The sequence below is a fragment of the Brassica napus genome, chromosome A5 (assembly GCF_020379485.1).
Source record: "Brassica napus cultivar Da-Ae chromosome A5, Da-Ae, whole genome shotgun sequence".
Classification (NCBI taxonomy): Eukaryota; Viridiplantae; Streptophyta; class Magnoliopsida; order Brassicales; family Brassicaceae; genus Brassica; species Brassica napus.
In genome coordinates, this window is record NC_063438.1 from 21,045,896 (window position 1) to 21,053,241 (window position 7,346).

General features: G+C 32.1%; 1 pseudogene; it reads left to right on the forward strand.

The window, feature by feature from the left end:
* Positions 1 to 323: 323 nt before the first annotated feature.
* LOC106392589 lies at positions 324 to 3,170 on the forward strand (annotated as a pseudogene).
* Positions 3,171 to 7,346: the final 4,176 nt, after the last annotated feature.

Consider the following 7,346-nt stretch of genomic DNA (forward strand, 5'->3'; position numbering starts at 1 on the left):
AATTTGTGATATGTTACAATATCTTTGAATATGACAATAAAATAATATTTTACTAATCTTTATAAATATAGTTACGATTTTAATAATGAAATAATAATACAAAAATATATATATAGAAGAAGATACAAATACATGTCAAATTAAAAACAATCTATTCAATGAAAAAAATATACCATAAATTTATTATGTTTTAAAAATTGATAGACACATATATTATAATATATATCAATTTAAAATTGAAAACAAAATATTTATATAAAAATAAATGAAAACAAAAACATGCGCGGTTGCGCGGGTTGAGATCTAGCTAATAGTTAAGGCCTATGGAGAAGACATCATCTATTAATAAGAACAGGGGCGGACCCACCACCAGAGAGGGTGGGGCCCGTGCCACATACACTTTTTTTTTACAATTTTTTTTTTACTTCAAACCAAAAAAAAAGAGATGGGTCTTGTTACAATTTGTTTTTTAACTTCAGCCCAACTGAAAATAAAATATGTAGACAGCCCATCAATTTTTGTTACAATTTTAATTATCCAACCTAAATAATTATTAGTCTAAAATTTAAAAACCCTAATGTTCCTAAATAAACTTTACGTTCTTCTCTTTTGAAAAAAAAAATTTGCAGAAACTTTATTCATCATCTTTAATACTTTTTCTCATTGTTTCTTTGGCATCTTTTCTAAGTAAGTTTATACATAATTGTTAATACTTTTTATTATTATTTAGCCTTAATTACTAAGTTATTAACATAATTTTTTTTTAGGTATCCATGGAGAAATATTAAAAAAAACAGTGTTTATCATCATCAAAAGTTAATTCAGAGAATTTGCCTTCTAGTTCTTCACTACCAAAAACCAACACGGAAAATTTGGCTTCTGCTCCGCCAATATCAGCATCAAAAACTGATTTGGAGAATTTTCCTTCAGATCCTGCAGAGAGAAAAAGTATAAAGGAATATCATCCAAACGAAAGAGATGAGGTAAGACGAAAATATCTTACTAAAGGTCCTTGTCAACCTCGCGGTCATGATTTTCCTAAAACACTGAAAGGACATAAGCTTAGAAGATTTAATCCTGCTTGGTTTGATCTCTACGGTGATTGGTTGGAATATAGTATAAAAACAGACAAGGCATTTTGTTTGGTTTGCTACTTATTTAGAGACTATACTGAAAATAAATGTGGAAGTGATGAATTTGTGACAAAAGGCTTTGATACTTGGAAAATCCAAAGAGATTAGGAGAGCATGTTGGATTGGTGAATAGTTTTCACAACAATGCTCTAAAGATGGCTGACAATCTAATGAATCCAAATCAATCGATCGTTCAGGCTTTTTATAAGCAGAATGACGCAGCCAAGAATGAATACAAGATCAGATTGAATGCTTCAATTGATGTTTGTAGATATTTATTACGGCACGGATTACCTTTTCGAGGTCATGATGAATCAACAGAGTCAGCTAATAAAGGAAACTTTGTAGAGCTTGTGAAGTATACTGCAGATCAAAATGAGATTGTTAGTAAGGTTGTATTGGAGAATGCTCCAAAAAATAACCAGATGGTGTCTCATAAAATCCAGAAAGATCTAGCTCATTGCTTTGCAGAAGAAGTTACTCAGTCTATTATTCAAGAGGTTGATCATGGTGTATTTTGCTTGCTGGTGGATGAGTCTGCAGATGTTTCTGCTAAAGAGCAAGTGGCAGTGGTTTTTTGTTTTGTTGATAAAAAGGGGATAGTCAAAGAAAGATTTACTGGTATTATTCATGTTCAAGAAAATTCTTCTGCATCTCTAAAATGTGCTATTGATTCATTTTTTGCAAAACATGGATTAAGTATGAAAAAGCTAAGAGGACAGGGTTATGATGGAGCTAGCAATATGAAAGGTGAATTCAATGGGTTGAGATCTTTAATTCTAAGAGAAAATAGTTCTGCATATTATGTTCACTGCTTTGCTCATCAGCTTCAGTTGGTTGTCGTGGGAGTTGCTAAAAAACATTTTGAAGTTAGTGATTTCTTTGATAAGATTTATGTTTTGTTAAATGTGGTTGGAGCTTCTTGTAAGAGAAAAGATAAGATTCGAGAAGATCAACGTAAGATAATCGAAGAAGGAGTTAGGGAGGGTAAAATTAAGACAGGAAAAGGACTAAATCAGGAGTGTTCTCTTCAAAGACCTGGTAATACTCGTTGGGGTTCTCACTACAAAACCGTATTGATATTGGCTGATTTATTCACTTCCATCATTAAAGTGCTTGAGTATGTCGAAAGTGATGGGTCAGATGGTATCAAAAGATGTCAAGCCTAATGGTCTTCTCAAATACTTTCACACGTTCGATTTTGTGTTCTACTTACAGTTGATGTTGCTTCTTCTTGGTCTCACACATAATCTATCAAAGGCTTTACAAAGAAAAGATCAGGACATCTTGAATGCAATGTCTCTAGTGAAATCTACCAAGCAACAATTGTGCAAGCTCAGAGAAAATGGATGGGATTCAATCATTGGAAAGGTGAACTCTTTTTGCAAGAATAATAACACAGAGTTATTTATTATGGAAGAAGAATTTGTTAATCCAAAGAGGCCAAGACAAAGAAGCAACATAACAAACTTGCATCATTATCAAGTTGAATGTTTTTATACTGTATTGGATATGCAGATTCAAGAGTTCAATGATCGTTTTGACGAGATAAACACTGAATTGCTTGGTTGTACTGCATCTTTGAGCCCCACTGATTCATTCCACCAGTTTGATCAATCAAAACTTGTATGGTTGTCAGAGTTTTATCCTGAAGATTTTAGTTCTATGGAACGAATATCTCTTGGGCATCAACTTGGTATTTACATCGATAATATCTCTGAAGATCAAAGGTTTGCTAATTTGGAGGGTCTTGGAGATCTTGCACGTGTGATGGTGGAGACCAAAAAACATCTTTCACATCCTCTTGTTTATCGACTTTTGAAGCTAGTTTTGACTCTACCTGTTGCCACCGCTACAGTCGAGAGATCTTTTTCTGCGATGAAAATTGTGAAAACTACCTTGCGCAACCGAATGGGTGATGAATTTCTGAACGATTGCATGGTTTGCTATACTGAAAAAGAGCACTTTGACGAAGTGACTAACGATATGGTGATAAAAAGATTCCAAGATATGAAAGATCGAAGAATGACTTTATAAGTTTTTTTATTACTTTCTTATATTAGAGATTTATGTTTTAGTTGTCATAAACTATTTCAGTTTGATTTTAATATTTATATTATATTAATTATTTTATTCATTATAAATTAAAATATATATGTGCCACAGTCTAATTAAATTTCTAGGTCCGCCCCTGAATAAGAAAAGAGACTGTATGTATAAGACCCTAAAGGCCTAAAGGCTAATAAATAGTTGTCGTAGGAAGATGTCAATAACTCAAAAAACACAGTCAATGAAATTGTTCCAACGTGAGTTTTTGTTTTTGCAATAGTTCCTTGGTCATTCTTTCTAATAAGCACAAGCAGCCAAACAATAAACACACAAATTTTACAGTATATTCCAATTAATCTCATCTTGGACATGGTGAAATCTTAATTTAGACATGTATTCTAAAAAATATTTAGCTAATCATTTTTTTAACGATCATCCTCCATTTAATTCTTTGTAATACGTTTTCTTTAGGGAAAATTGGAAAAATGGGACACTTTAAACTTTTATTTGTAACAATAAGACTTTTGATATTTTGGGCAATTCTGGACATATTTTACCCTTTTTTTATGGAAAAAATAGTAAACTGAATTTTAAAAATGTTAAAAAATATAAAAACTATTGGAAACATAAGTATGCAATATATATGTTTAAAAGTATTTTTTTTTTAAAAGTAGAATCATATTTTATTTTATCTTCTAGTTAGAGTTAGAATACTCATTCTGGTAATCTACTTAGTCTAGAAACCGGATACTAAGTTTTATACATATATATATATCTTGGGTATACAACATAAACTAGCATTTCTTATATATTCTAACAAAGCTATATTTCGAAACGTTATAATCAAGAAGGATGCCTTCAGTGTGCCTATAGCTTGATAACGACATATAGCCACAACGCAGTGATATACCTTATCTATATTTTGTGCCTTAACATGTTCTGTCTTTTACCTTACGTGGCGCTTAAGGAAGAATATGTTTCAAATCTACTCTACTGTGTTTTGAGTTAGCTAAGATATATATTCTACGGGAAATCCGAAAATTATGGAAATTTCCATATTCGATTAAAAATGTTTCCTAAATCTAAACTAAATATTTTCTAAATATCTCATAGAATATTTTCTGTCACCTTTTTTTCCTTATCTTTCTCTCCCACATTTTTTCCTCCCAAGAATCCGTTTACCGTGCGGTGAAAGACGAAGACGACAGGAGAAACAAGACAGGATCGTCCATCGAGGAAGTCATGGTCCACATACTCGCTTGGTCTGCTCAGTAACAGCAACATAATGGGGAAGACATGAGTTTGTGCTCCAACAAAGCACAAAGGTTCATTCCGTTGCAGGCTACATCGTTCATCAGCCACCAGTCAAAGTGCAGCTACTACACAACTTGATCTCCCAAAGCCCTTCCGTTCTTCTAGTCATCTCGATGATTTATAATATATACACAATCTCTTGCGTTGTTGTTTGCATATACTAATGCTAAGTATTGTATTCACATGTAGTATGTTAATGCTCTGAGAGAAAATAAAAGTATCAAAACTTGTTTAATTCATATTCTTAGTACAAAAAAGCTAGATCAATGTAAGTGAAGGTTCACTCTGTTGACTTAAAGCTAATGGCAAATGCCACTGATACATATATTATAAAGCCTTTGATCAATCAGCAATATCTTCACATGCCTCTTCTTAATCAACCTGCAATATCTTCACATGCCTCTTCTTAATCTGTTAAGAACCGCCGAAAACCTGAATCAGGAAAAACAAAACCATAAATACAAAAGAAATGCATCATTATCCTTTCAAGAAGTAAGATATAAACAAAATACTGACCGATGCTAGGACATCTGTGGAGAGACCAGGTTTGCTCTGAGACACCTCATTTTTGATTCTGTCTGAACTGACGAACCACCCTAGGTGGGAAGACTTGTGCTGGTTCAGCGTTGCTGCCTGATTCTTCATGAATCTTTTGCTTCTGCCAAACATCAAAAACAGAGAATAACACATAACCAAACATCAAGTTAGAGTAGAGAGAAAATCAATACAGTACCTTCAAAGAGTCAGCATGCTAGCACTAGCATGGATTACAAGTTTAAAAAAGGAACACCAAGCTGTAACTTAGAATGTTAGAAAAAGTGAGCACCTTCTTCATTCGTTCATCAATCTCGGTCATGGCACGAGACATCTCTACTTTTAGATAAAAAGTCCTTCTCTCTTTTAGCAGCAGACATAACCATATTCAGTTTTTGTTTCTGTATAAGATGATTAATCAACCTAAAACTAATTTAGTTTAAGAAAGATGACAAATCATTTTTATAAAAATCTAGGGTTAAAAGAATCAATACAAGAAATCGCATACCTAGTGTGAAGAAACATGAGATGCAGATGAAATTGAAGAAAGAACACTTCGATTTCGTAATGAACCGAACCGTCCGACGAAACTCCTTGGGGAAGAACACTTCGATTTCGTTGTTCGGTGTATGAGAACGAAAAGGAGGATGACAAAAACGAGGTTAGAGACGAAAGGTCCGACGAAACAATGATTTTCTCCAAGAACCCTAAATCACCATGGATGGATTGAAGTAGAGCTTCGACGGAGAAGACAAGGTAAAAAAAATTAGGGCAAAGGGAAGTCATACCCATTAACCGTGTTTCTTCTTTTTCTCCCTTTTTAATTAATTTAATACTAAATCAATTAGGGAAAAATTATAATTTATTGTAATAATTCATATTAATTTGTTATTCTAAGGGTATTATGGTATTCACAGAAATTAAAATCTTATTTTTCTAAAAAATCTGCTAAAAATCTTATTGAGACAAATCTAAGTTCAAAATGTCTCATTTTTCTAATTTTCCCTTTTCTTTAATCAATGAATATGCAAATTTATTTTACAAATTAGGCAAGAAAGGGACCATTAACCAATCATAATCCTTTTGTCCGAAAATCAGTTAATTATAACACTAACTACACTTGGATGGTTCTAATGGTTACGCTTGAGGGACAGAAGTTGCCTGTCGTTTTTAGAAACATGAAGCCATAACTGAGTAAGTTAACGGACCTCTGAAACGACATACAAAGTCACATATATACTAGCTACAATACGTACGCAGACATAATAAATCATCTGAATGCAACATGAATCCCAACAAACTACACATGAATTATACTCCTTACGTTTTATTAAAATTACCCATTACCCTGACTTATAACAATATTTTTAGTGGAGAAATATCCTATGATAGCCCTAAAAAAAGTTTTTGTCCCAAATATAGTATCTAAGGATCAAAATGACCAAAATGTTTCATTTAAGAGGTAAATATACACTTATACCCCTATGATTAACTAATCTAGACTTTAAAGTTTGAGGTTTAAAATTTTATAAATAAAAAATAAATTTTAAAAATTTTAAAATAAAAATATTTTAAATAGTTTCAAAAAGTATTTTTGAATTTCAAAAAAAAAATTCAGAACAAATTAAAAAAATTTCATATTTTTTTTTTATAAAAAAGTTCAAATTTGAAAAAAAAATCTGAAACTGCAAAGAAGACTTATTAAATGAATATTTTGGTCATTTTCATCCTTATAATCTCTTTTTGTAACAAAAGCTTGAAAATGGTGTATTTAGGAGAATTATATTCTTAGTGTCACATGCACATAATATAGACAAACTCAGCCAAGTACAAATGCATAAAACAGTGCTTGATTTTAAAATAAAACCTGCATATAAACCAAACAAAACAAATAAATACTCCTTAGTGAAATTAATAAATAACTCAAACATATTGATAAATTATTTTGGCAAACGGAACACCGAGTTTGTAATAACCCTCATGAGCCAATAAATTTTTGGTCGAGAAAAATCCCGCTCGACCAGTTTTTAGTTGGTTTAACAAGGATTAATAAAAATAAAAATCGACCCGGTAGATTAATTTCTCGAAGGGACTGTCTTGTGGTTGAAAAACGTTCACTTGATAGTTTGGTCGAGTCTTAAATATTTTGGTCGAATTTTTATTAAACTGGAAGAGATTTTCTAAGAACAAGACGAGAGCCAAAGACAAGGAATATTTGGTTGAAAAATTATTGGAAATTATCAACCAACTGCTACAAGTAATTTTGGACCAGACTCATGTCTTCCACCAGCCTGCTTGCTCAGTCTTTAATCAGAT